This window comes from Schistocerca cancellata, chromosome 3 (genome assembly GCF_023864275.1).
Source record: "Schistocerca cancellata isolate TAMUIC-IGC-003103 chromosome 3, iqSchCanc2.1, whole genome shotgun sequence".
Lineage (NCBI taxonomy): Eukaryota > Metazoa > Arthropoda > Insecta > Orthoptera > Acrididae > Schistocerca > Schistocerca cancellata.
The window spans coordinates 866,731,801-866,758,898 of NC_064628.1; the positions used below are offsets into that span (position 1 = coordinate 866,731,801).

Genomic DNA, 27,098 nt, shown 5'->3' on the forward strand with positions numbered 1-27,098 from the left:
GTGGATTCCATCTCAGGTCTTCTGTTTTTCGCGAAAGCTGCTTTAATTTCTAGACTGTCTGAGGACGCCTCGAGGCCCTTCTCTCATTATCACATAAATTTAGTCCTAGTTTTTGAAAATATTTCGACCAAACGTCCTGGAGTGGCGCCACTGGAGGAATCATTTCGGTAGAGAGGCTTGGCGTACCGTAATGATAAAAGCGTATGCTCGCAAAAAGCAGGTTCTAGTACTGGTCCTGCACGGATTTTGATATAACAGCACGTGGGAAAAATTAACAGCTAAATTGTTGAATTCTCCATTGACGTCAAATATGTGGGGTCTAGGAAGCCTGCCTTCTCGGATGGCTAGACAACATTCAAACAAATCGTATTAATGAGTTTTATTACGAAATGAATAATGACAATACTTAACTTTGGCAATAACACAGAAGTGTTGCAAGCAAAGGGCGACATGCAGATAAGAGATCTCTTCAGTATATACAATTCCTAATACAAGTGGAGTAATATAGTGTGGTGCGCGTACTGTAAGACCTTTGGTACACACACCATCAGATTATTTGACTTGTCGCTCTAACGAAGTAGGCGAGTGTCAGCAATATGTCTCGTGGTCTTATCGTGGCGTGTTTATCTTCTGCCGTTAGGTCAGACCATAGAAATGCCACTTGCACGCTTAGAGTAACAGATTGACGGTGACCAACTTTAAACAGATCTTGATTAATTTTCACACACATTTATTAAAATAGTAACAAGCATAAAATTACTTAACTTGGTTCTGGATGCTATTTACAATTGACAATCTGAAGTTCCTTTGGTCTTGGTACGTTAATCTTATACTCACATATCTCTGATACTTGACAAAAGTGTCTATACATTTATCTTCATGGCTATGTACAGGAATATGGTAATCTTATTAGGTGCAGACTGAAACTTGACTATAGACTGGTACAGACAAACGCAGACTAATGCGGACTAACTAATCGGCGGTCTGTACACTCGTTATAATACCTCGAGCGTTCAGGTATCACTGCGCGACTGTGATCCGCGAGGAGAAAAGGTTCTACGTTAGCAGCAATCTCATTGGCTGCGAGACCTATTAATACGCGGATCGGCGGAAGCAGAATTTGGTCCGTCTCTAAGACAGCGCCATCTCGTAGTGCGGAGACGGACGAGCGCTGTGCCTGCGCTGTTGTGCTTAGCGGGGCGCGCTCTAGTGGGAAAGTTGTGTACGCGCTGACTACGCGGAACTACGTACACAACATACAGTTGACGCGTCTATTCAGGTCGCTAGTCGTGAAATATCTGTGCAACTGGGCCATGGCCAGACGGGGGAGACGCTTTGTGTCCTCTTCGCATAGAGGCCGCTAGTGTCGCGTTGTCGTCCTGGAGAGAGGTCGGTCAGCCTGCAATTGGCTGACGCCTTCTTCACAGCCCTCTCCGCTCTATCGTTCCCGACTGGCGTGCCGGCGCTTGACTTTACACCGTAACGTTAATCTTTCCGTACGAGCTCTGATTTCTCTTATTTATTAGATGCTCGTTTCTCCCTATGTAGATGGGATTCAACAAAATATTTTCACATTCGGAGGAGAAAAATGTTGGAAATTTGAAAAACGCCTGTATTATAATTATTGCCGTCCCACTTACCTTACATGTCAGTGAAACTCTCTCCTTTATTTTGCTATAATGGAAAACGAGCTTCCCTTCTTTGAATTTTTTAAGTGTCCACTGTCCGTCCCATATCGTAAGGATTCCAAACTGCGCAGCAGTATTTCAGAAGAGGACGGACAAGCGTAGTGTAGGCATCATCTATTCGTCTTGCCAAAAAATTGCAGTTTTTGGTTCACCTTCCCCACAACATTTTCAATGAGATTCCAATTTAACGTCTTCGTAACTGTAATCCCCAGATATTTAATTGAATCGACAACCTTTAAACACGTTCGAAATGTTTTTAGTGCTTACGTAGACGACTTCACACTTTAAGGTCAACTGCCATTTTTCTCACCATGCAGATACCGTGTGTAAAACGTTTTTAAATTAGTATCCATCTTCTCACGAGGACTGCTCAGATTGTCTTCTAGATCATTTATGTAGATTAGGAACAACAGAGGGCCTGTAGCACACTTTGGGGAACGCCAGATATCACTCCTTACTAAGTGACTTTCCATCAGTTCCTACGAACTGTGACCTTTATGACAGGAGGTCACAAATCCAGTTGCACAGCTGAGATGGTGCTCCATACACAAGCAATTTGCTTACAGTATGCTTGTAAAGAACTGTGCAAAAAATCCTTATGAAAAACTATGGACCAACCTGAGATCTCCTGCCGACAGCACTCATTACTTCGTGTGAGTAAAGAGACAGCTGTGTCTCAGAAGAACGATCTGTGCATCAGTAGATCGGTTTGTTCAGGGTATTTCGTAATGTACGAACACGGTATATGTTACAAAATGCTACTGCAAATCAACGTCAGATGTGGGTCTATAATTCAGCGGATGCCTTCTGTGTTCTTGATTGTGTATTTATGTGATAGGACAATTTTCACAGTGAAGTTAGTGCCGGCTCCAAGCCACCGATCCGCAATAATTTCGCTAAAGGCTCGTTTGCGCTCCACTATGTATAGGTGCGTTTTTCCTTGTATTATCGTGTACTTTCAAAAATGGTTCAAATGGCTCTGAGCACTATGGGACTAAACATCTGTGGTCATCAGTCCCCTAGAACTTAGAACTACTTAAACCTAACTAACCTAAGGACATCACACACATCCATGCCCGAGGCAGGATTCGAACCTGCGACCGTAGCAGTCGCGCGGTTCCGGACTGAGCGCCTAGAACCGCTCGTGTACTTTCATCCGTGGCAGTTTATTATGATAAAACGAGGATGCACCGTAATATCGATTTCTCTTTTAGGAAATTTTGCACTTACGCGGTTTTAGCCTCCCACCGATGGCGATGTCGTTATATACTGTGTACACAGATTTCACAAGGATGAGGGAATCAAATCGGCCGTGTCCTTTTCAAAGTAACCACCCCGGAATGTACGTTAATCGATTTAAATTAAGCACGGAGGGCGTAAACTGGACGGGCGGACAGGGATTTGAATCGCACTTCTCGAGAAAAGGAACCCACTGTCGTGACCAAATAGCCGTCTCTCTCGGTTACTGCATCGATTCGATACTTCGTATCGCCAGCACCACCGCAACACCGCAGCTTGCACGTCTAACTAGTTAAGCAGCAAATTTACGCGAATGCCAGCACACGTTTAAAAATATGCTGCTCGTAGTAAATTCACCAGAGCGCAGCAGTAGGAAGCTAAATGGCTGCTCTGCAGGTAACTCGGGTGGCTAACCAGACAGGCGCTAGTTGCTACCGACCGCGGTTGGAATGTCCGCACTGTAGCGCTGAATGAGACACTAATGGAGCTGGTTTGCTCTGCCTTCGATTAGCTGGTGGCTCTCAACAAGCGCTGAACCAGCTGGCGTGCAGTGCCTCAGCTTCGAGTCACTTCCCCAAGACGAAGCTGACAACAGGATAATTAACAGTAAACATTTTTCTGAACTCCTCCAGGTCCACGTGATTTTCTGCTGGTCGTTCGACCGCCAGTCTTTTCCATCACCCACTTGATCTTTCATGCTCCAGCGATCCATATATTTCTGCTACTTTTGCCAGAATCCGTCTGTTTCTTCTGTTCCTGAGCCTTTGGCTACTTCTTCTCTCTAGCTTCCAGACTCAGAATCTGCTTTGCAAAATATTCGTCGTCTGTTATCACTGCAGTGATATCCATCCAGCCTAGCTGTCACTCCGAAACATTCGTTTCCGATAGTACCCAATCGCCCTTCATCCACTCGTTTACCGAAAGTTTTTGTCTTATAGGTCTGTACGGAAAGTTTGTGGAACCGATAACAAAATTTTAAGCGTACAGTACTGAGTCAGATATTTGGAATATCATCTCTACCGTAAGAATGAGAAAATGTAGCTTACCTGCAGGGAACGTGATGAAGAACGATTTTTTTTAAAGGACACCACCTTCACACACCTGTAACTCCGTTGTAAACGTTTGTTTCCCACGCTGCAATTGTTTCGACAAAAGCCCAGTGTCAACAATTGTCGTGGTACAAAACAAGTATGAGACGCGCAATATGTTTTGCAGAGGATAAAAATGTACCAAGACCAGCAATTTTCATGAAATTTCCAGTTTCAAATCTTTGTAGCTCCATTAACAGTGGTCTATACAAGGTGTTAAAGTTCTCTTCATACATATGTAAAAATCTCTAGTAATAACTCTGCAAAACGTAAACGAAATTTGCTCTCTGTCATAGTAGCCTATGTTCGAACAAATGACGCGATTATTTTGTAACGTGTTTTTCTTATTTTTCCTACAGCATGCTAGACGATGGTCTAATCGGTTATTCTAACATTGGCTACATGGAACACATTTGTTTTATGGTCCAGGATAATACTTGTAAAGGGAATATAATATTTTGAATAGGAACCCTTGTCCAGAAAAATACCGTTTCCGTGCTACAGCTTGTCGTGTTTGTTACGTAGGTATGCAGCAAGGTAGTCATGGCGGGGGGGGGGGTTTGCTTACGTCGGATCGGCTGATGTCATTTGACGTGTATCCTTCCTCTGTGACGTGGTTCGAGCTTCATTCACGTGTCTCTTGAGTGCCTTACAGCAACACAGTTGGCTTCACGTTTGCGGAGTACACAGACATGAGCCTTCTGTGTGGCGAAGTTCAAGGTAATGGAAGAGAAGTTCGTCGCCTTTATCAAGATCATTATCCACAACGTACGACTGCATCGCACACAGTTATGCAGTGGCTTCAAGGAAGAGGTGCCCTCACTGACAGCAGACGTAACTTTGGTGCTCCCAGCAGACGCCACACACCCGGATTGGAAGAGTCCGTACTGGATCACGTTTCCTTTTTGTTCCTTTGGTTGTTAATGAGTAGAATTCTAAAACAAGTGATGTACTGCGTCGCGTCTAATAAGTTATTTGCAGTAGTGATCGCGTTGCCAACATGTTTTCAAATGGTTGTAACGCGGAAACGATACTTTTCCGGACATCCAATTCAGAATATTATATACTCAGTCTCCTTTAAGCGCTAGAAGTTCACAACGGGAATTTCCAAACACCATATACAGTGTGTTAGAAAAAGGTACGGCCAAACTTTCAGGAAACATTCCTCACACACAAATAAAGAAAAGATGTTATGTTGACATGTGTCCGGAAACGCTTAATTTCCATGTTAGAGCTCATTTTAGTTTCGTCCACCTACGCTCAATGGAGCACGGTATCATGATTTCATATGGGATACTCTACCTGTGCTGCTAGAACATGTGTCTTTACAAGTACGACACAACATGTGGTTCATGCACGATGGAGCTCCTGCACATTTCAGTCAAAGTGTTCGTACGCTTCTCAACAACAGATTCGGTGACCGATGGATTGGTAGAGGCGGACCAATTCCATGGCCTCCACGCTCTCCTGATCTCAACCCTCTTGACTTTCATTTATGGGTGCATTTGAAAGCTCTCGTCTACGCAACCCCGGTACCAAATGTAGAGACTCTTCGTGCTCGTATTGTGGACGGCTGTGATACAATACGCCATTCTCCAGGGCCGCATCAGCGCATCAGGGACTCCATGCGACGGAGGGTGGATGCATGTATCCTCGCTAACGGAGGACATTTTGAACATTTCCTGTAACAAAGTGTTTGAAGTCACACTGGTACGTTCTGTTGCTGTGTGTTTGCATTCCATGATTAATGTGATTTGAAGATAAGTAATAAAATGAGCTCTAACATGGAAAGTAAGCGTTTCCGGTCGCATGTCCACATAACATATTTTCTTTCTTTGTGTGTGAGGAATGTTTCCTGAAAGTTTGGCCGTACCTTTTTGTAACACCCTGTATATGTAGGTAGATGTACAGTTCGTCAAGTACTGGAGACTTATCAGACTGGTTTCCGAAACCAAGCAGATTTTTGGACTCAAAAGGATATTAGAACACCGTCGCGGGAAAGTAAAAACACTGCGGTGACCTCCGTGGAGTTTACCAACGCGTGTTATTTTGTAGACAGAAACGTGATGTTGAATGTCCGTCGTGATAGAGTACTGGACACAGTAACACACGTAGTAAGAGATACTTTCAAAGGTAAAAGAAGCTGTCTAAGGTCAGATACCGCAAATCAGTGTTGTAAAACTTTGAAATACAAACAGGAATCCTCAAGGAAATGTGTTGTCAACAATTCTGTTCAACGTTTTGTTGGTTGAAGTGGTTCAACAGTGGAGACAGGTCCCGGCCGGGGTGGCCGAGCGGTTCTAGGTGCTACAGTCTGGAACCGCGCGACCGCTACGGTCGCAGGTTCGAATCCTGCCTGGGGCATGGATGTGTGTGATGTCCTTAGGTTAGTTAGGTTTAAGTAGTTCTAAGTTCTAGGGGACTGATGACCTTAGAAGTTAAGTCCCATAGTGCTCATAGCCATTTGAACCATTTGGAGACAGGTGAACAAAACCATAGCTGTTGAAGGTCTACAAATTGAGGAGGGGAAAAAAAAGACATAACAGCACAGTAGTCTGCCTGGACTTTGAAAATGAGATGGCACTGCTAATTGAGAACCAAGAGGATGCAAAAACGGCAATGGAAAATCTTGCTCTAGTAGCGGCAAAACTAACCTGAAGACAGCATACAATAAGAACAAGTTCCTGAATTAAGAGGCCAATTCGAAGGCTCAAGTTCAACTGGAAAAACATAGTAGGCTAGTTTCAGACCAAGAAGAGCGTACTAGACAGTTCTAAAATGCTGGAGAAACTACGATATGTTGCAAACACAGTCTATGGAAAGAAAAGCCTGTCCAACAACGCCAGACCGAGGTATTATGTTTAGCAATCAGAAATATCGCATTTTACGCAACAGAGACGACCACCTTAGGCAAGAGAGCCTGTACCTAGTGGAGGAGGAGGAGGAACGAAAGACCTTGAGAGACACCTAGGACTCAAAAAAAGGTAAGGTACAGTGGAGATGCATAGATCAAAGTAGGAGCTTATAAAATTACTTTTATCTTAATAATATGAATATTTATATATGTGTTAGGACAGAGAGAGAGAGATTGATTTTTGATTGAGATTTTTACTTTAAATCGTAACTGCTACCTGAATTTTGGTTGCTGCCTCCTTGAATGACCAGCTTGTGCACCAGTTGGTGACGTGTATTATAATTTGGAGGAGGTTATTGTTCTTTAAGGTTTAAAATACGACTCTGTTAGTTACTTGGTCGTATTGCGGATAGCTTTGAGCCCAAGTTTTCGTAGCTTTTCGTACCTAAGAGACCACTGTTGTAAGTAAATAAAATCAAACAGCAATCTGCTTTTCATGAGAAAAAGAGATTGCTTGTCACACCAACTTCCTTCAAACTACACGTCCTGCTGCATCAAAATTGGTCAGTGGAGTTCAGCACCATACTATTGTACAAGAACATAATCCAATTCTGTAATTAAGAAATTATGATAGGTTGTTCCTATTGAATGAAAACTATAGAGAATGCATTTCTTTTCCTGTATTGTAGTGAACTTTGTACGCTTACAATTCTGTCGAGTGATAGACGGCGACGACAATGAAGTTCACCTCCTTTTCCAGAAAGAAGATATTTCTATTCTTCACTTCCAGAAAAATTGTATACATAAATGTTTGGCAACTCTTACACATACTTTACTCGGTTTTATCACTAAAATATTAATTTTCATTGAATGTAACAATACGTTCTGAGCGACGGCCTAGCAACACACCCTATTTCCACAAGATACAGATTAACAGTCTCCTCTTTTTTTTTTTTTTTTTAGTGTCCATACTCAAAGATTCACGCGCGGGGATTGCGCGCTAAAGAGTTTCTTGCTGTCCATCTGCGCTTCATTTCACTTCAAGTACTTCAAGCACTTTTTGAATCACGGTATTTACACACATTACTGAGCTTACTGAGCTTCTCAGAATAAAATCAGGCCCAAATTAGTTTTTAAAAAAAAGCAGTGAGGCACACATAACATTACAAGCTGTATGAGAGCTTTGAGCCAAGTGATACGGTAGAGAATACCGACATTTGTCGGTCTATCATGAGGATGGAGAAAAACACTTTGATCAAGAAGATATGGAACGCTACATGCTTAATAGGGAAGAGCTGGATGATAGAAGTCATGGGGGATTGGAGAACAATTGGAGTAAGCGGAAAAACATCCGTATGATGCAATAGTGCAGAATAGGTCCAGCTGTAAGAAGACAGTAAGCCATAGCTGGGCTGATAACAGAATCTAAATTGCTATGGTCAAAATGTGGATTTTGTTCCTCTAAAAAGTTAATTACGGAACTATCAACGCCGCGCAGTCAGCTAGCACTACGTAATAAGCGTCAAGACTACATTAGGTTGGTAATCTCATCCCGCAATTAACATACGCTTGAAACTTACTTGCAGATTAAAACTTTGCGCCGGAGCGAGACTCGAACTCGGGACCGTTGCCTTTCGCGGACAAATGCTCCACCATCACAGCTACCCAAGCTGACTCACGACCACTCAAAGCTTTACTTCCGCCAGTATCTCGTCTCGTACTTCTCAAACTTCACAGAAGGTCTCCTACGAAACTTTCAGATCGAGCACTCCCAGAAGAAAGGATATTGCGGAGACATGGCGTAGCCACAGCCTGGTGCATGTTTCCAGGATGAGATATTCACTCTGCAGCGGAGTGTGCGCTGATATGAAACTTCGCAGCAGATTAAAAATGTGTGCCGGACCGAGACTCGAACTCGGGACCATTCTGGAAACATGGTGAAAGAGGCACTGGTCAGGACAATATTGACACGAAGCGTGATCAAATATAAATACAGTGTGAACAGCCCACAACATCCCGATCATTGGTTTCTTACGCCATAATGCTTAGTTTTGTGGATTATGTACCGTGTAGGTGATTTTGGAACATTCGGTATGAATGTGATAGTCTTTCGGAGCTGATGTAACAAGTGCTTTCGGTCTTACGGGACCAGGGAGCCGAAAGGTAAATGAAGCGTGAGCCGATACTCGCTCGTCAGTGTACGTGAAACGAGCGACCACTGGCCCGGTCTTTCAGAGCTGCGTTTAATCCCTATCAGCTGCGGCGATGAAATTTATGACACCGCTAACTGGCAGACCCGCTTAAAAATGGCGGAGACATTAGCGTCTGTTGGCTGGTCGGGGCAGTCGATAAGCAAGCGCGGATCTGATTACGGCGCGGCTCGGCTGTCGTGGGTGGGGTGTGGGATGTCGGAGGGGCGGTGGGGGAGGAGGGGAGGTTGCACCGGTAGATGGTGGGGAGGGGTGGCGGAGGAGGGGGCGCGGGAGGGCGATTTGTGGCGCGTGGCGGGAACGTGATCGGCGCGTACTACCGCACGTCCAGCACGGAGTGCTATCTCGCCAATCTGCTCTGTGTCGTCTGTGTGTGTGTGTGTGTGTGTGTGGGAGAGAGAGACAGAGAGGGAGAGCGCTATCGCCGGCTGACTTTTAGACACGGCCCACTATCTGGTCGCGCGATAGTATTCATCAGTGCGGCGTGCCATTAGCCGTGCCGGCTTCAGTCGCGAGTGTCCGCTGAGCAGGGAGCAGCTGACTCAACCACTCGGAGCGACGTCACAGAAGGCGCACGCTGGTGAGTGAGTCGCCCGGCGCACGGACGTGCCGCCTCACCCACGTGATCGCTCCTAGTAAACCTGTTTGCAACGCAAGCGTTGTTACTCACTTCTCCATACTCCTTGTGTCAAGAGATGGTCCCACGCCGTGGGAGTGGTATACCTATTATCTAATGACCAGCAGCGCGTAACTCTGTTTTCTACTTCACGAGTGTTAATGAATATGCTTAAAAAACAGTCGTGTGATGACGGGACCGAAATGGCGAGATTATTAAACGCCTGTCTCCGACGTTACTGCCTCTTGCCGAGAACATTGTGATTTTTAATCGTACATTTGCTAATTTTGCGCTCAGTTGCCTTTTATGCTACATATTCATATCACATGATCGTTTTCTGGATTATACAATCCCGTCATCAGATTCCTGTATTTAGATTAATCGAATCCGCATAAGTCACGTAAACCAAAGAAGCATTCACAAATTTCAAAATATGACGTATCTTATGCGAATACAATGGCTGCTGTTAAGAATTGTGTATTGGGTTATATTGCTCCGCAGTGCACCTACTTCCAGCTAGGCAGTCACTACGCCGGTTGCAATTGCATCCGTCATTCAGCGAGAATCAGTGAAAGACCGGCTCGATGCGACTCTCAACGAATTTGATGCCAGCCTCTTTATCTCAGAGTAGCAATTGCATCCTACGTCCTCAATTACTTGTTGGATGATGGTTCAAATGGCTCTGAGCACTACGGGACTTAACTTCTGAGGTCACCAGTCCCCTAGAACTTAAAACTACTTAAACCTAACTAACCTAAGGACATCACACACATCCATGCCCGAGGCAGGATTCGAACCTGCGACCGTAGCGGTCCCGCGGTTCCACACTGTAGCGCCTAGAACCGCTCGGCTACCCTGGCCGGCTGTTGGATGAAATTCAATCTCTGTCTTCTGCTCAGTTTTTCCCCGCTGTAGCTCCCCCTAGTACCATAGAAGTTGTTCCCTGATGTGTTAACACATGCCCTATCATTCTATCCTTCTTCTTGTCAGTCTTTTCTGTATGTTCCTTTCTTTGCCGATTCTCCGTAAAACCTCTCCATTCCTCATCTGATCAGCCCACGTAATTTGCAAAATGTTTCTTCAGCACCACCTCTCAAATGCTTCGATTCTCTTTTGTTCCTCTATTCCCACAGTCCATGTTTTACTACCATGCAGTGCTGTGCTCCAAAAGTATATTCTCGGGTATTTATTCCTTGATTAAGGCCGATGTTTCATACTAGCCGGTTTCTCTTAGCCGGGAATGCCCTGTCTGCGTGTGATAACCTGTTTTTTATGTCCTCCTTGCTTCTTGCGTCATGTATTTTCCTACCCATGTAGCAGATTCCTTAACTTCGTCTATTTCGTGTTCCCCGAGCTGTGATGTATAGTTTATTGCTGATCCTCATTACCTTCGTCATTCTTCTGTTTACCCTGAATCCATACCCTGAACTCATTTCACTATTCATTCTATTCATCATGTCCCGTAATCCTTATTCAGTGATGATAGCAATCTCATCTTGTACATATTATGTATTATCCGTCACTCCTTACAGCTTACCCCTATTTTTCCCAGAATTTGAAACCTCTTGCACCATTTTACAATGTCGAACGCTTCTTCCTGGTCGACAAATTCCATGAACATGCCTTGATTTTGCTTAAATCTTTCTTCTGTTTTCGAACAAAACGTCGGAGCAGCTAGTCTGGCGTCGTTACCTTTCCGAAAGTCAAACTCGTCGTTATCTAACAGAACTTCATGTCCTCTACCAGACTACTGATCCTAAAGTCGAAGATTTTATCCGCAGCCAGTGCTGCGATTTTGTTCTGTCGCTTACCGCGCCTTCCACTTATGGCTGTGTTTGTTAAGTGAAAAACACTGCATCACATCGTGCTTCGGAGTTAACATGAAACTGTCGGTTCCCCTATAATTTGGCGGATAAGTAACTACAAAAGTCGGGGGAAGCCGAAAGCATAACACCTCCAGCAACACGGCGTGCAAACCAACCTTCAGTTTGAGGTCAGTTTTACTCTAATGTAATGCTTCAGTTGTAGGTGATATGTAGTCCCATCCGATTGTGTGAAGAAGTAAACACAAATTTGGCTAATACGACAATAATATGTTCTTGTTTGCTTCTCACAAGCTCAGCAGTCCCGTCTGCTAAGCAGTTTTTTCCCATAAAAATGCAAACAGTAGAAAAGAGCTATTCGTTGTTTCCGGGAACGAATCGGGCAGAAAACCATCACGGCAGACTTAGCATAGTAAGAAAATAGCAGTTCAAAGTGGACAGTAATATTACAATAGCTCACGAGAATGACGTTTGTTCTGAACGTGAGTGAGGAACCAAGAAAATGTTAGTTATCTGCGATTCCAATTGTACATAGTCATCTGCCAGTCCAGTTATAGAGGAGAGCGTGGAGATTGCCTTCTGAACGTGTGTATGACGTGATGGATGCTAGATGGGCGCCTGTGTACGTCAAACGACTGCGTCACGCTGGAGGTTAACGTTCTTATCTTCGTGACATCCTGGTAACAGCGCAAACAATATTTTCGTGATTAGATAACGTGGTCTTCCAGGTGCGGGATGCAGCATTGACTAGTCTCAGTCTCTTACGTATGGAAACAACATTCGGAGTTGAATGTACGCCTACAGCGATGGGATTTGTCTATGAACTTTGGAGTGATTTTCATTGATGTCCGATAAGTATAGCTTTTTTGTTCACCTGTCCTACTGGAGTCCATAGAAAACACTGATGTGTTATTACAGAAGGTTGTTGTTAATAAAGCTATCCCAAAAGCTATTGGGACGCTGGTGAGGGGTGGGGGACAGCCACTCCCACACAGGTGTCTCGGGCATGACGTGGCTGTTGCGGTTCCGTGACGTACCTGATGACGTCAGCATTCCTGGTCGTGTGGTGGGGCACGCTGGTTGCGCTTGGCCTTGTCCCGACGAACTGCCTGCATCTTGTCGACGGACGCATCCGTGAGTAGTACGAATGGAATATCGCCGCTGTCGATTTCGAGGCAGATGTTCGTGAGGCATGGAACATTGTCTGGAGGCGATGTTACCCGAAAGGAATGATACTGCTCGCATTGTGGCGTGTTAGTGCGCAATAATTTTCGAACTTGATTCATGTATTTATTCCAGTTCCAGATCACAATTTTTTTTATACCAGGTTGTTAATTTCGGTCAGTAATATCCACAAATTAACCAGATATGCGAAGCTGGGCATCAGAAACCAATTTACGTATAAAAAACACATTCACTTAAGCGGGTACACACGATTTTCTATTTGTGCCGAGGCAACATAGGTAAAAAAATTGATACAGTCGAAGTACGTTTTGCTATCTGTAACTGGAGTAAATAATAAATACCCTCCTGGATCACTGTGGATTTTGCTGCGCCTATGTCGCAAGTCGTTTCGATCTTGAACTGTATCATCAAATAGGTCAAATCATTGCCAATGAATAGCCAGTTTTCTGCGGACGACTCTGTCTGTGCCTGCGGAAGGCAAAAACGGCGGAGCTGTTGCGAAGCCTCGTGGAAAATGCCGTGAAAATAATGTGTTGATAGCAGTTAAAGGAGCGAACGCAGGCGTGTGAACTCAGATGACGCTATTTTGAGAGTGACCGTCACTAACTGAACTTACAGGGTGTTCAAAAAGCGATGCAAGATCCCACGTCAGCTGCACGAGTCCTCGCCACAAACACTGAAAGTGCATATTTGTTGTGCATGGGTGAATGTCCATCATATTTTTTTCGGCACAGTGAACACACAGAAGCTGTACAATTTGCAAGCGCTATACCGAGGACCAGCAACTGTACGTATGGTTTCAGGAGGACAGTGCTGCGGTACAACCAACAACACCGTGACTTACTTGGATCACTGTTTACATGGATAAGTGATTTCAGAGGCACTGTGACCCACTCTCCTGATTTATCCTGACCTCACTGTTTTCTTGTGGGAGTATCATAAGGATGCTGCTTACAAACTTCTCACTGTTACCGAAATGTGCAATGAAACTGAACAGTGTGTTGAAGAAACTCCTCAACAGAAGTTACAGTACATGTCTGAAAAACGTGAAGTATCATTTTCAATTAGCGTTGGTCATATTCGAGGCCAGTTTGAGCAGAGTTTGTAACTTACCGATTTTCCCAGACGGTTGCTTTACTTTTCGAACACCTTGTATTTTGGAAGTACACGAATGTAAAGCATCAGTCTCGTTTCTTTTGTATCGAGATCGCAATAATATTAGTTTATTTACCGGTTTCGGCTTATGTTAAAGCCATCTTCAGAATTTTTGGTTTTCTCGTGATACCACAGTGTACGATCGTGGTATCACGAGAAAAAAGAGAAGCCGCCAGCACGAGCAATAGAGTGCCAAAAATTCTGAAGATGGGTTTAACATAAGCCGAAACCGGTAAATAATATTATTGCGATCTGGACTGTTGATATTAACCTATGATACAAAAGAATGGTTCAGATTCACGTACTTCCAAAATATAAGATATTCGAAAAGTAAAGCAACGTTGATTTTAACCTAAATATAGCACTAGATCGCTGCACTCCGCATACCATGATGTTAAATTGGTCTTCTTTATCAGTCATTCCGATGGAGTCCAAAGACAGGTCTTCCGTAAATTGCTCTTCCACGGCCACTGTGTTGATCGATTTAGATAAAACTTGTCATAGCGTAAGTACATAGTTCTAGGTCGAACGACAGTCGAGCTGTAATTCATCGCGACGACAAATAGTCCATCAGCAGTATGAGAAGTCTGTTTCTCATAGGACAGTATAAAAGCAGTTACACTCCTGGAAATTGATATAAGAACACCGTGAATTCATTGTCCCAGGAAGGGGAAACTTTATTGACACATTCCTGGGGTCAGATACATCACATGATCACACTGACAGAACCACAGGCACATAGACACAGGCAACAGAGCATGCACAATGTCGGCACTAGTACAGTGTATATCCACCTTTCGCAGCAATGCAGGCTGCTATTCTCCCATGGAGACGATCGTAGAGATGCTGGATGTAGTCCTGTGGAACGGCTTGCCATGCCATTTCCACCTGGCGCCTCAGTTGGACCAGCGTTCGTGCTGGACGTGCAGACCGCGTGAGACGACGCTTCATCCAGTCCCAAACATGCGCAATGGGGGACAGATCCGGAGATCTTGCTGGCCAGGGTAGTTGACTTACACCTTCTAGAGCACGTTGGGTGGCACGGGATACATGCGGACGTGCATTGTCCTGTTGGAACAGCAAGTTCCCTTGCCGGTCTAGGAATGGTAGAACGATGGGTTCGATGACGGTTTGGATGTACCGTGCACTATTCAGTGTCCCCTCGACGATCACCAGTGGTGTACGGCCAGTGTAGGAGATCGCTCCCCACACCATGATGCCGGGTGTTGGCCCTGTGTGCCTCGGTCGTATGCAGTCCTGATTGTGGCGCTCACCTGCACGGCGCCAAACACGCATACGACCATCATTGGCACCAAGGCAGAAGCGACTCTCATCGCTGAAGACGACACGTCTCCATTCGTCCCTCCATTCACGCCTGTCGCGACACCACTGGAGGCGGGCTGCACGATGTTGGGGCGTGAGCGGAAGACGGCCTAACGGTGTGCGGGACCGTAGCCCAGCTTCATGGAGACGGTTGCGAATGGTCCTCGCCGATACCCCAGGAGCAACAGTGTCCCTAATTTGCTGGGAAGTGGCGGTGCGGTCCCCTACGGCACTGCGTAGGATCCTACGGTCTTGGCGTGCATCCGTGCGTCGCTGCGGTCCGGTCCCAGGTCGACGGGCACGTGCACCTTCCGCCGACCACTGGCGACAACATCGATGTACTGTGGAGACCTCACGCCCCACGTGTTGAGCAATTCGGCGGTACGTCCACCCGGCCTCCCGCATGCCCACTATACGCCCTCGCTCAAAGTCCGTCAACTGCACATACGGTTCACGTCCACGCTGTCGCGGCATGCTACCAGTGTTAAAGACTGCGATGGAGCTCCGTATGCCACGGCAAACTGGCTGACACTGACGGCGGCGGTGCACAAATGCTGCGCAGCTAGCGCCATTCGACGGCCAACACCGCGGTTCCTGGTGTGTCCGCTGTGCCGTGCGTGTGATCATTGCTTGTACAGCCCTCTCGCAGTGTCCGGAGCAAGTATGGTGGGTCTGACACACCGGTGTCAATGTGTTCTTTTTTCCATTTCCAGGAGTGTATATAAGACGCTCTCAGAGTTAACATATCGGTCGCAGTCTCCTTTATGTCGCAACTTGAGCAGACTGAATGACTCATTCTTTACTCTTCCTGCAGTGTGTCGTTTCCTTCCTCGTCGATCTGTAGAGCTATCTTTCTCACGCCCGAGGTTATGGAAGTGGTGCCACTAATAGAGGCTGTCACGTGAGCGCGCTTCCGCTGACAAAGCCTCGCGCTCGCTAGTTGCGTTAGCGGCTCGGGAAGAGTCCATCTTCGATAAAACCAGTCACTCTTTGCTGCTAACGTTTATGATAGCACTTGCAGCGCAGTCTAAGTGATAGGATTCGCTTCAGAGGAGGTATCTTGTTCAAGACAACGTCCACCGCTCATCTACTCGTATATTACTAAACAGGTCACCCGATCACAGTACGCATGATATCTGTTAAACGGCTCCCAGGAGCAACGGAAATCTGATTTTTTCATACAGTTGCTAACCGAGTTTAAAGTGCTGTCATAATTTACTCACTAAGAAGTATAATCTTACGTTAAAGGTTTAACATAATACGTCAAAAAATGGGTCAAATGGCTCTGAGCACTATGCGACTTAACTTCTGAGGTCATCAGTCGCCTAGAACTTAGAACTAATTAAACATAACTAACCTAAGGACATCACACACATCCATGCACGAGGCAGGATTCGAACCTGCGACCGTAGCGGGCGCTCGGTTCCGGACTGTAGCGCCTAGAACCGCACGGCCACTCCGGTCGGCCATAATACGTCAACTATTATCGTTAGAGACTGTATGTGTCTCTTGAGTCAGCACGTAGCAACTTCCAATACACTGTAATGTAATAAAATAAAATATGAGCCGCGACTTATATAAAAAAGAAACACACATTAATGCAATGGTTCAGCATAAAAGAGAAATATGTAGGAATATTATTAACAGTGTAATATGTTGTTTAATTTAGCCCGACGTGTATAAGCACTCAGTAAACTAGCTCAGTTCTCAGGGTAGTTACGTAATCGTCGATAATTAATTGTCCTTTTATCATTTATCCAACACTAGGCTCGTGAGAAGTCGTGTGCTTATTGCACCAGAGAATATTTGCCAAGTCTGTTCGGTGTACACTACTGTAGTACGTAACTTAATACCGTGGTTTCGTCTCGATTCCCCAATATAACAAGAGTAACATCTAAAAATGAAATCGTATAATGGAACTGGAATCCTGTGACCAGACCTTTTCTGCCTGTGATGTCATCTCGTGATATAAAGAAAATCTGTAAGGAAAATTAATAAATTATTGGTAGCTGCCTCCGGTCTCGTGGGATCTGAAATAAGGTTAATTGTCCTAACCGACTGCACGTCTCGCAGATGAGCTAAAAGAAAAATGTTAAAGATTTTTCTAAGACGGCGCCTAACAATGAAAATTCTTTGTTAAGGCCCATATCTAATTAATAAAGGTATCAGGCTTACGATAGATTGCCTCAATAATAGGGATAGATGGCACGTTTTATAGCATATAACTTCACATACTTTCTGAACAAGTCATATATCGCCAAGATATACTTTACACCTCTGCAAGCAGTGGGTAAAGGTCCTGCGATATCGATTGATACCAGGCTTAGTGGTCTATTCGGTATAACACCGTAGACAAAATTTCAACCCTTTTCGAGACTGGATGTCAAATCAAAGAACTTTTAGCCGTCTAATTTCCAAACTTATTTTATTTGACCACCAATTTCAGCGATTTACTACGCTATCTTCAGGCTCCTGGCCGACGTGTAGGAAGATTCCAACATCGTTTCCGTTCAAAATAGGGGCCAGTATCCAACCAGTCGGCAGATGATTGTGGAAGTGATCGCTGTAGCAAGCAGTAATCTACAGATACCAGTATTTGAATACTGGCCCCTGTTTTGACCGGAACCGAGGTTGGAATCTTCCTACACGTCGGTCAGGGGCATGATCGCCGAAAGAGGTAGCACAATAAAATAAGTTTTTAAATTAGACGACTGAAAGTTCTTTGATTTGCCATACTGCGGCGAACAGCTGAGTCCCACTGAAAAGATGGACACACAGAGACTTTTCGAAACTTTTTCCCTCTGACACACCCCAGAAAATAATGAAAGGAAAAACTTATATGGCTTATTACATTTTCGCTGTTTATGCAGTAGGGCTTTAGCATCCAGCATGACGTTTTAATTTATTTCTACTTTACAATTAACTCCATTCGCAACACAATTTTCAGACAGCATTCACATACAGTGCTGAATGTACCTGCAAAACTATGTCATTGTACGCGATATAGTTCAGCAGATATGTCATAAACAATGAGACGCGTGAAAAATGAGCTTTTCTTAAAACGGAGCTCAAATTACCCAGGCTATATTCGTCCAGTGCTTAGTGATGAGAGGATTTTACGAGTTCCAACAAACTAGAAATGTAATGTACTACCTTTCTCAACTTTTTTCTCACTTAGAGTCCCACAAAAACTTTACGTGAATTATATTAAAGACGTGTTTAGTTTTGTAAAGTACACTTTGTTCTTTTTTTAACCATTGTTAGTTTAATTATTTGTATTAAAAGTACAATAAAACCCAACTGTATTTCGTGACTTGCCCGTCTCGTAAATTGCGCAGTTGATGCCATAGTATTTCCAAGAAATTATAAATTGCCCTTATTGCTGACTTTTGCTGTGATCAAACCTAAAAATAAACAGTTTGACGCTATACACTATTTGGCAAAAAGATATTACATAGCCGGCCGCGGTGGACGAGCGGTTCTAGGCGCTTCAGTCCGGAACCGCGCGACTGCTACGGTCGCAAGTTCGAATCCTGCCTCGGGCATGGATGTGTGTGATGTCCTTAGGTTAGTTAGGTTTAAGTAGTTCTAAGTTCTATGGGACTGATGACTTCAGATATTAAGTCCCATAGTGCTTAGAGCCATTCGAACCATTTTTTTGATATTACATAAATAAATAAAGAAGTATCAGTTTTTTGGTTTACCAATTGCGGTTTTGACTTTTTCTTTAGGCTATGGGTGAATAGTCTGAAACTGATAAAGCCAACATAGTAGAGTTTTGCGTCTTCAACCATAAAGCTTTTACATGCTTAACCCCATGTATTTAACATATTAACTCATTTGTAAAGCAATAAGATATTTGGAGGTGTTTCATGCGTTGAGTTCGATACTTACAAGAATTGGAGGTGGGATGTTTGCAGGTTACATAGTAGAAAACCTCATCTTTTCTTGTTATTTAGACAGCTGTTTTTTGTTTTCCAGTTGCAGATCGTCGCGAGAAGCAGTTATCAGTCGTAACGTACATCACACAGCTGACATTGCCGTGCCACGTAATGCGCCTTCAGCAAGATAAGAAATAATACGGTAAGCACAGATACTCTCTTCGAGTCCTTAAAATATGCTGTATCAAGACATTTCTGCTTTAGTTTTCTTCAGCTACAATCAAAGCCTCTTTACAACTATATTTGTTCCGTGTGTTGCATCGCTTTTTGGGAGGGAGCGCATTTCCGTGGGGAAACGTGAAGTGTATCAAGTTGGCGACTCCGTTCAAATGCGAAAAAACAAGTGAAACATTTGCTTTCGGACTATATGTGAACCCTGAGTGGAAACTGTATGGGAAGTTCTTTCCCTTATAACATTGCGATGTGATTTTGCACGCGTATTTCCATGAAAGAAGTAAAATCGCCTAGATAAAGGTATTCAGTATTGTCACATGGATCAAACGGACTAGAATGTGTGACTGATAGGCAAACTAGTGTTCGGGATAGAAAGTGTCGAGGTAGGACTGGACGCTATGAGTGAAGAATATGCAATTGGAAACAAAGGGGAAAAGAGAGAGAGAGAGCTAGTAAGAAATTAAATTATTTTATGATTCACTAGCTACATACTATGGAAAGCAAGCAGTGAAGCAGCGGAAAGTAGCAGGAACTCGTATAATATGATGTCCTTTCCACAAACGCGAAACTCCCCTGCTCATTGTGATGTTGGAAACTTCACGCGCCACTGTTTCTCTACGCGGTCACTTGGACTGGGTAGATCCACGAGTGATGCGACAAAATCTCATCCCTCAAAGAGAATTCCGACAAATTGTGCACACCGTTGTATAATGAACTTGTGATTCTCAGAACATGGAAGTAAATCGAAAACAGACATGCTGCGAAAGAGGGAATGGTGTTTCACGAAGTGGCCTTTCCAATGTAACCTGTCACGCTGCTTAATTCCCTTTGCTTGAAGAAACACAAAATTCCCGGAGTCCCTATAAAATATTCCGCGTTACGCTGCAGAACTGGAGAATAGAAATCAAGAGGTTTCGCTAGGTCAGGAACGGCAAAAATTGGATTTCTGTTTCATACCCACATCGAACTTTATGAAACATAAGCGGGAAATAAAATATTTGAAGAGGCATTTTTTTCACTTAAGTCTATGTACAATCCTTGTAAACGATGTATTTATCGTTGTAGCTGTGATACAGTTTCTGTAACCTCTTGACTTTCGTGTATAAAAGATCGATTTCTTTTACAAGGTCGATAACTGCAGACTGGAATGTCTTTGACTCCCCAAATCACACAAACATTTATCGTCAGACGTGGGTACTCATAGACAGCAGAGGTTCGACACACTCCGTCGTAAGCAGGTTGTTCAAATCTAAAAATGGTTCAAATGGCTCTGAGCACTATGGGACTCAACTTCTGAGGTCATTAGTCCCCTAGAACTTAGAACTAGTTAAACCTAACTAACCTAAGGACATCACACACATCCATGCCCGAAGCAGGATTCGAACCTGCGCCCGTAGCGGTCGCGCGGTTCCAGACTGTAGCGCCTAGAACCGCGCGGCCACCCCGGGCGGCTGTTCAAATCTCACCTTTCTTTCAAGAATTCCCATTTACGATCCCTAAACATTCTTTATTACTTTCGTGTGGTCTTATCCAGCTGTTACGATCGTAGCAGCGCGTTTCTCAATTTGTTCGAAGTCGAATGATGTGTTTATTTGAGAAGGACCCGAACGCTGGAATTGGTTGCACGAGCTTTTTGTTTGCACTTTCCGTTATATATTAAATGGACTTTCCCAGAACCCAATAAATCTAGGTGTATCTTTCCCCTTCGCTAATGCTTAAATGGTAGTGTGGTAGTATTGGCGCGGTGACACCGTTTAGGACATTTCGGCCGCGTAGTGCAAATGTTTCTGCGTGACGCCATTTCGGCAACTTCCTCATATTTGTGATGAACATGAGAAGAAATCACTAGGTGAACACGAACACGCTGTACCCGAGCGAAGGGAGTCTCCGACCCGGCCAGGAATCGAACCAGTGACCCCACGATCCTGAGACAGCGACGCTAACCGGTTTTTTTCTTTTTTTTTCCCCGATCTATTTCTTCGCCGTTGTATCGTCAATAGTTATTTGCGAATGTGGCATAACATCTTTCAGACTGACAACCGAGGGTTGACCTGACAGAACGCGCTGATCTACCGTGCAGGCTAGACCACGAGCTTCTGACTCACTGTCGCTGATCGTACGTTGATCGTCTCATTTCATAACCGCTATACGTAGTCACCGTGCCGGATAAAGAGGAGTCTTTGATAGTGCCTAGTACCCGTAGATTCCATCATTTCATTACGAATTTACAAACACTGTAGATGAACTGTTGGACACTAAATCGAACCATAGCCTAGTATTGTAGCTACAGGTATCTGCTAGAAACGCCAGAAACCACAAAAATAAAAAATATAAAATAATTATCTCAAAATACTGGAAAAAAACATGCTACTAAATGAAAGAGTCAGAACTATCACACAAAAAGTAAACTAGAAATACACTTACAGTCTCATCTACTTTTCCAGACTCTGCTACTGTTGATAATGGCTCCCATGAGTCTCGAAAATAATATTTGCTTCCCGAATAACCGTAGCTCATATTATACTCGGAAACAGCGAAACTTTTCTAATAAATAATTCCTCGTAAATCGAATCATATTCGGACCTTAGGCAAACAAGCATCACAACGAGCAAACTGATAACGTTAAATCGTTAGTATGTTGTCAGCCAATGGCATTAGTACGCATTCGTAGATAATATCAGCTGCAGTTTCCTACTAATAACTCTTAACTGAACCACATGCTAGAAATAGATAAATTATTATTATTATTATTATTATTAATCGAATAATAAATGTTGGGCCGCGCGGGATTAGCCGAGCGGTTTTAGGCGCTGCAGTCATGGACTGTGCGGCTGGTCCCGGCGGAGGTTCGAGTCCACCCTCGGGCATGGGTATGTGTCTTTGTCCTTAGGATAATTTAGGTTAAGTAGTGTGTAAGCTTAGGGACTGATGACCTTAACAGTTAAGTCCCATAAGATTTCACACACATTTGAACAATAAATGGTGGATCATTTAGTTTTTGTAAAGATATTGTTATTTCTTGATAATTGATTGAATTATTAAAGTTTACTTAGTAGTGCTCCTAAATACGTACACGATGTGAAGCGTTCAAGATATGCACTGTACGACAAGAAAGGAAGAATGAATTGATGGTTGGTGTTAATAACGATCATCCCCCTTTACCTCCTCTGCATTGCTGCAGATGACGTGTCACTGAGCACTTTTGTACTGTGCATGCAGTACACTTGAGGCGCCTAGTTGTTTGCACTGCACTGTGTGGAATACGAAGGTTCTGTTATAGTTCACTCACCTGCTGTCTTCAAGTCGATGTCCCCAGCCCAGAAAACAACACGTAGGTCGTAGGTTCTGTATCTTGAGGCTGAAACTGACTTTAGCGAGGTTCTGTTCTTTGGGCTGCCACTCGCGTATTTTAATATAACCACACGAGAAGACTACATGATCTTAATATAATACCTTCTGATACAGCAAAGTACATGATCAAACACAATGTTTACGAAAATGTATCTTTACACTGTTTGTGGCACGTGTCTGTGCCTCATGACTACCGGAGTGAGTCTTTTAATACTGAATACCGGCAAACACATCCTGCCACTGACAACATGACTGTACATCTCGACTGCCTACTCCAAAGTGACGAACAGGAACTTACATAAAAACTGGAAACACATCCTACGACAGACAACATGTCTGTTCTTCTCGACTGCCTAATGCACAGTGACGAACAGCCCGAAACACTTCGCGCGCCATACCAGAAAAGGCGTGACCCGAACGCTTCCGAAGTGCTTCGTCTGCAGTTTCGTCAGTCTTTTGTTTTTGATTTAAATTGTTTTTAATAATTCTAAAATGACTGATTGGTAGTCAGCTGTTGAGAGAGATTTATATTAAAAAGTGAAGTCATTCCAATGAATAGTTGAATTTATAATAATAACTATACTTTAACGTTTTGGCGCCCTTGCTCCGAACACAGCAGCCAATCACAGAGCAGTAGCATTATGCAGGCGGTCTTTCTCACGGGAATGGTACCGAATCTAACATCTGTCACAGGTACCTCACACCACATTTCGTCATCTGTACTTCTTGCATCTCCACTGCTCTGGGAACAGCTTCTTGGAGCCTAATATGATAGCTGACTAAGCCAGAAATATTACAACTACTTATCTTTTTATCTATACTATTGGGATCTTTTCTTTATTTTAGACATTATTTTTCATTTCACTACATTTAAAGAGAGCTGCCATTCATTAACACTTGTGCTTTGGCTCCTTAGCTTAAAGTGCTCCGTTCATCCAGAATAATTGTTTCACTTGTTTCACACGGCAGTGGAGTGCGCGCTCTGTGAAACTTCCTGACTGAGTAAAACTGGGGACCGGAGTGGTACTCGAACCTGGAACCTCTCCCAAGCAGTGCTCTTACCCACTGAGTTGTCCATGCACGACTCACTGCCCGCCCTCACACCTTCACCTTTGCTAATACCTCGCTCCTATTTCTCCTGTTTTCGAAACATCACAGAAGTTCTCCTGTATCCCTTGCGGCGCTAGCTCTCTTGCAAGGGGAACAGCAGCTGTGAAGTTTGGAAAGTGGGGGACAGGTAAGACGTACTGGCAGAACTAAAGCCATGAGGACGAGCCGTTAGTCGTGCCTGGATAGCTAAGAAATTTAAAGTTAACTGACCCCCTCAGGTGTTGAAGCGTATATGACACACACCTACCACAGGAAGTAAGTTGTAAGCATTTGTAAAACTCTTTCTCCGTGGGAACCGCCATAAAGACGATAAACTTCGACAGTGTTTTGGGGCTGATTGGAACTACAATGACTATGTCTGGCTTCTCGGTCATTTCACATTTTTCTCGCCAAAGCCAAGCGTACTTATAGGAATTTATCGATTTACTGGCATTGCAACACTAAAGTCAAAAATCTTATCTAGGAGCTAACTATGAACTGCCAGTACACAATTGTGTTCTTATGGCTTTCGAGAGGTTATTGTTTTTGCTGTTGTTGTTGTGTTCTTCAGTCGGAAGACAGTTCGATGAACCTTTCCAGACTGTGCCGGCTTCTTAACTCCAGCAGGCTACATCTTTCTGAACCTGATTACTGTATTCAAGCCTTGGTCTCCCTCTACAGTTCTTACTCCCCAGACTTCCCTCGGTTACCAAACTCGCTATTCCATGATGTTCCAGGATGCGACTCAGGGAGACGAGTTGTGTCATAAAATTATTTTTTACCCAATTCAGTACCTCCTTATTAGTTATTCAGTCTACCCATCTAAGTTTGAGCATTTTTCTATCGTCCATATTTCACTTTCATACGAGTGTACACTCCAGACAAATGCCTTCAGAAAAAGACTTCCTAGCGCTTAAATTTGCATTCGGTGTTAGCACACTCCTCTTTTCCAAAAATGCTGTTCGCGTTACAGATAATTTAGATTTTATATCGTATCTACTTACGCCGTTGTCAGTTACTGTGCTGCCAAAACAGCAGAACTCATTAGTACCTTTAGTGTCTAGTTTCCAAATCTAAATACATCACCGTCGCCTGAGTTAATTGAATTACATTTCATTACAGTTGTTTCACTTTTATTGGTGCTCATAACATCTTTTCAAGACGCTGTCCATTCCGTTCGACGGTTCTTCAGCGTTCTTTGCTTTCTCTGACGGAATTACAATGTCATTGGCAAACCTCAGTGTTTTTATTTCTTCTCGTTGAAGTTTAATCCTCTCTCCAAATGTGTCCTTGGTTTTTTTCGCTGCTTGTTCACTGTGCAGATTGAGTAACATCGGGTATAGGTTACAGCCCGGTTTCGCTCCCTTCTCAGCTACTGCTTTGACAGGATACGGACTAAAATAATGATGACCACCAGCACGCTCTCTCGCTGAAACACGAAGGATGATAAAATCTTATATAGGTACAAAGAAAATTGAAAGTTACGTATGAGAGTGTAATACACACTGAGATGTCAAAACTCATGAAATACCCCCTAATTTCCTGCTCAGCGTAGTTCAGCAATTCGTCGTGGCATGGACTCATCAAGTTGTTGCAAGTCTCCTGCAGAAATATTGACCGATGCTCCCTCTATAGCCGACCATAAATGCTAATGTGTTGCCCATGCTGGAAATGGTGCACAAACTGGATCTCTCGATTATGTCCCAAAAATCTTCGATGGCATTCATATCGGGTGATCTACGTGGCCAAACCATCCGCTTGAATAGCCACACTGTTCTTCAAGGCAATCAAGAACAAAAGTGGCTCCATGACATGGCGAGTTGTCATCCACAAAAATTACAGTGTTGTTTGGGAACTTGAAGTGTATGAATGGCTGGAAATTGTGTCCAAGTAGCCGAACATAACTACTTCCAGTCAGTGATCGGTTCATTTGAACCGGAGGAACCAGTCAATTCCATGTAATCACAGCTCACTCTAATATAGAGCCACCAGCACCTTGCACAGTACTCTGTTGACAACGTAGGTTCAAATGGCTCTGAGCACTATGGGACTTAACAGCTATGGTCATCAGTCCCCTAGAACTTAGAACTACTTAAACCTAACTAACCTAAGGACATCACACAACACCCAGTCATCACGAGGCAGAGAAAATCCCTGACCCCGCCGGGAATCGACAACGTAGGTCCTTGGCTTCGTCGGGTCTGCGCTACACTCGAACCCTACCATCATCTCTTGCCGTCCCATCTGAAATCGAGACTCGTCTGACCAGACCACGGTTTTCCGGCTGGTCCAACCGATATGGTCACTAGCCCAGGAGGGGCGCTGCAGGCGACAACGTGATGATAGCAAAGGCGCTCGCGTCGGTCGTGTGTTGCTATGGCCCATTAACGCCAAATGTCACCGCACACTTCTCCTAATGGATACGTTCGCCGTACGTCCCACATTGATTTCTACGGTTATTTCTCACAGTTTTGGTCGTCTGTTGGCTCAGGCCGGCCAGGGTGGCCGAGCGGTTCTAGGCGCTGCAGTCTGGAACCGCGCGACCCCTACGGTCGCAGGTTCGAATCCTGCCTCGGGCATGGATGTGTGTGATGTCCTTAGGTTAGTTAGGTGTAAGTAGGGGACTGATGACCTCAGATGTTAAGTCCCATAGTGCTTAGAGACATTTGAACCATTTTTTGAAAGGTATGATGATAATGGTTAAGCTGTCCATCGACATCGTCCGTGTCCGTGTCCATGCCCAGAGCACAGCTGACTGCTATTCGGAGGACCCGGGTTCGATTTCCGGTGTTACCAGGGACTTTTTATTGCTGGTAAGAGTGGAACGGGATGCACTTAGCCTCGTGATATGAACTGATGATGCTTGAGCGAATAATAGCTGTTCCAGATCACAACTGCCAGTGGCAGAGAGAGTGGTGCGCTGACCCACGACACTCTATATCGCGTCCCATAACGCCTTTGTCGGATGATGACATGGCGGTCGGTCGGTACTAGTAGCTCCGCCAGGACCCATGGACTAAGTTTTCGTTTACGTTTATCCATCAGCATTAGTATAACATTGTAGTTTCTTTTTATTTCATCAGAATGAAAGACTTTAAGTAAAAACAAAATGTAGTACACTCAGTAAGAGCATTGTCCTTGGACGCTAAGGTTCTGGTTTCGAGTCGTGGCCGAGAATACAGTTCAGTCTGCCACGAAGTGCTCAGTTTATTACTTTGTTGTTGCTGGTTCGACGCCACCCGCCATGATTTTCTCCTCTGTGTCTACATCTCAAATGGCGGTCGGTCGGTACTAGTAGCTCCGCCAGGACCCATGGACTACGTTTTCGTTTACGTTTATCCATCAGCATTAGTATAACATTG

General features: G+C 44.2%; 1 long non-coding RNA gene across 1 annotated transcript in view; it reads left to right on the plus strand.

Moving 5' to 3' along the window:
* Positions 1-27,098, plus strand: part of LOC126177127 (uncharacterized) — a 561,360-nt gene that overhangs the window by 427,421 nt on the left and 106,841 nt on the right. The window contains exon 3 of the long non-coding RNA XR_007535753.1: positions 19,163-19,264. This is a non-coding gene — a long non-coding RNA (uncharacterized LOC126177127). The remainder of the gene's footprint in view (positions 1-19,162; positions 19,265-27,098) is intronic.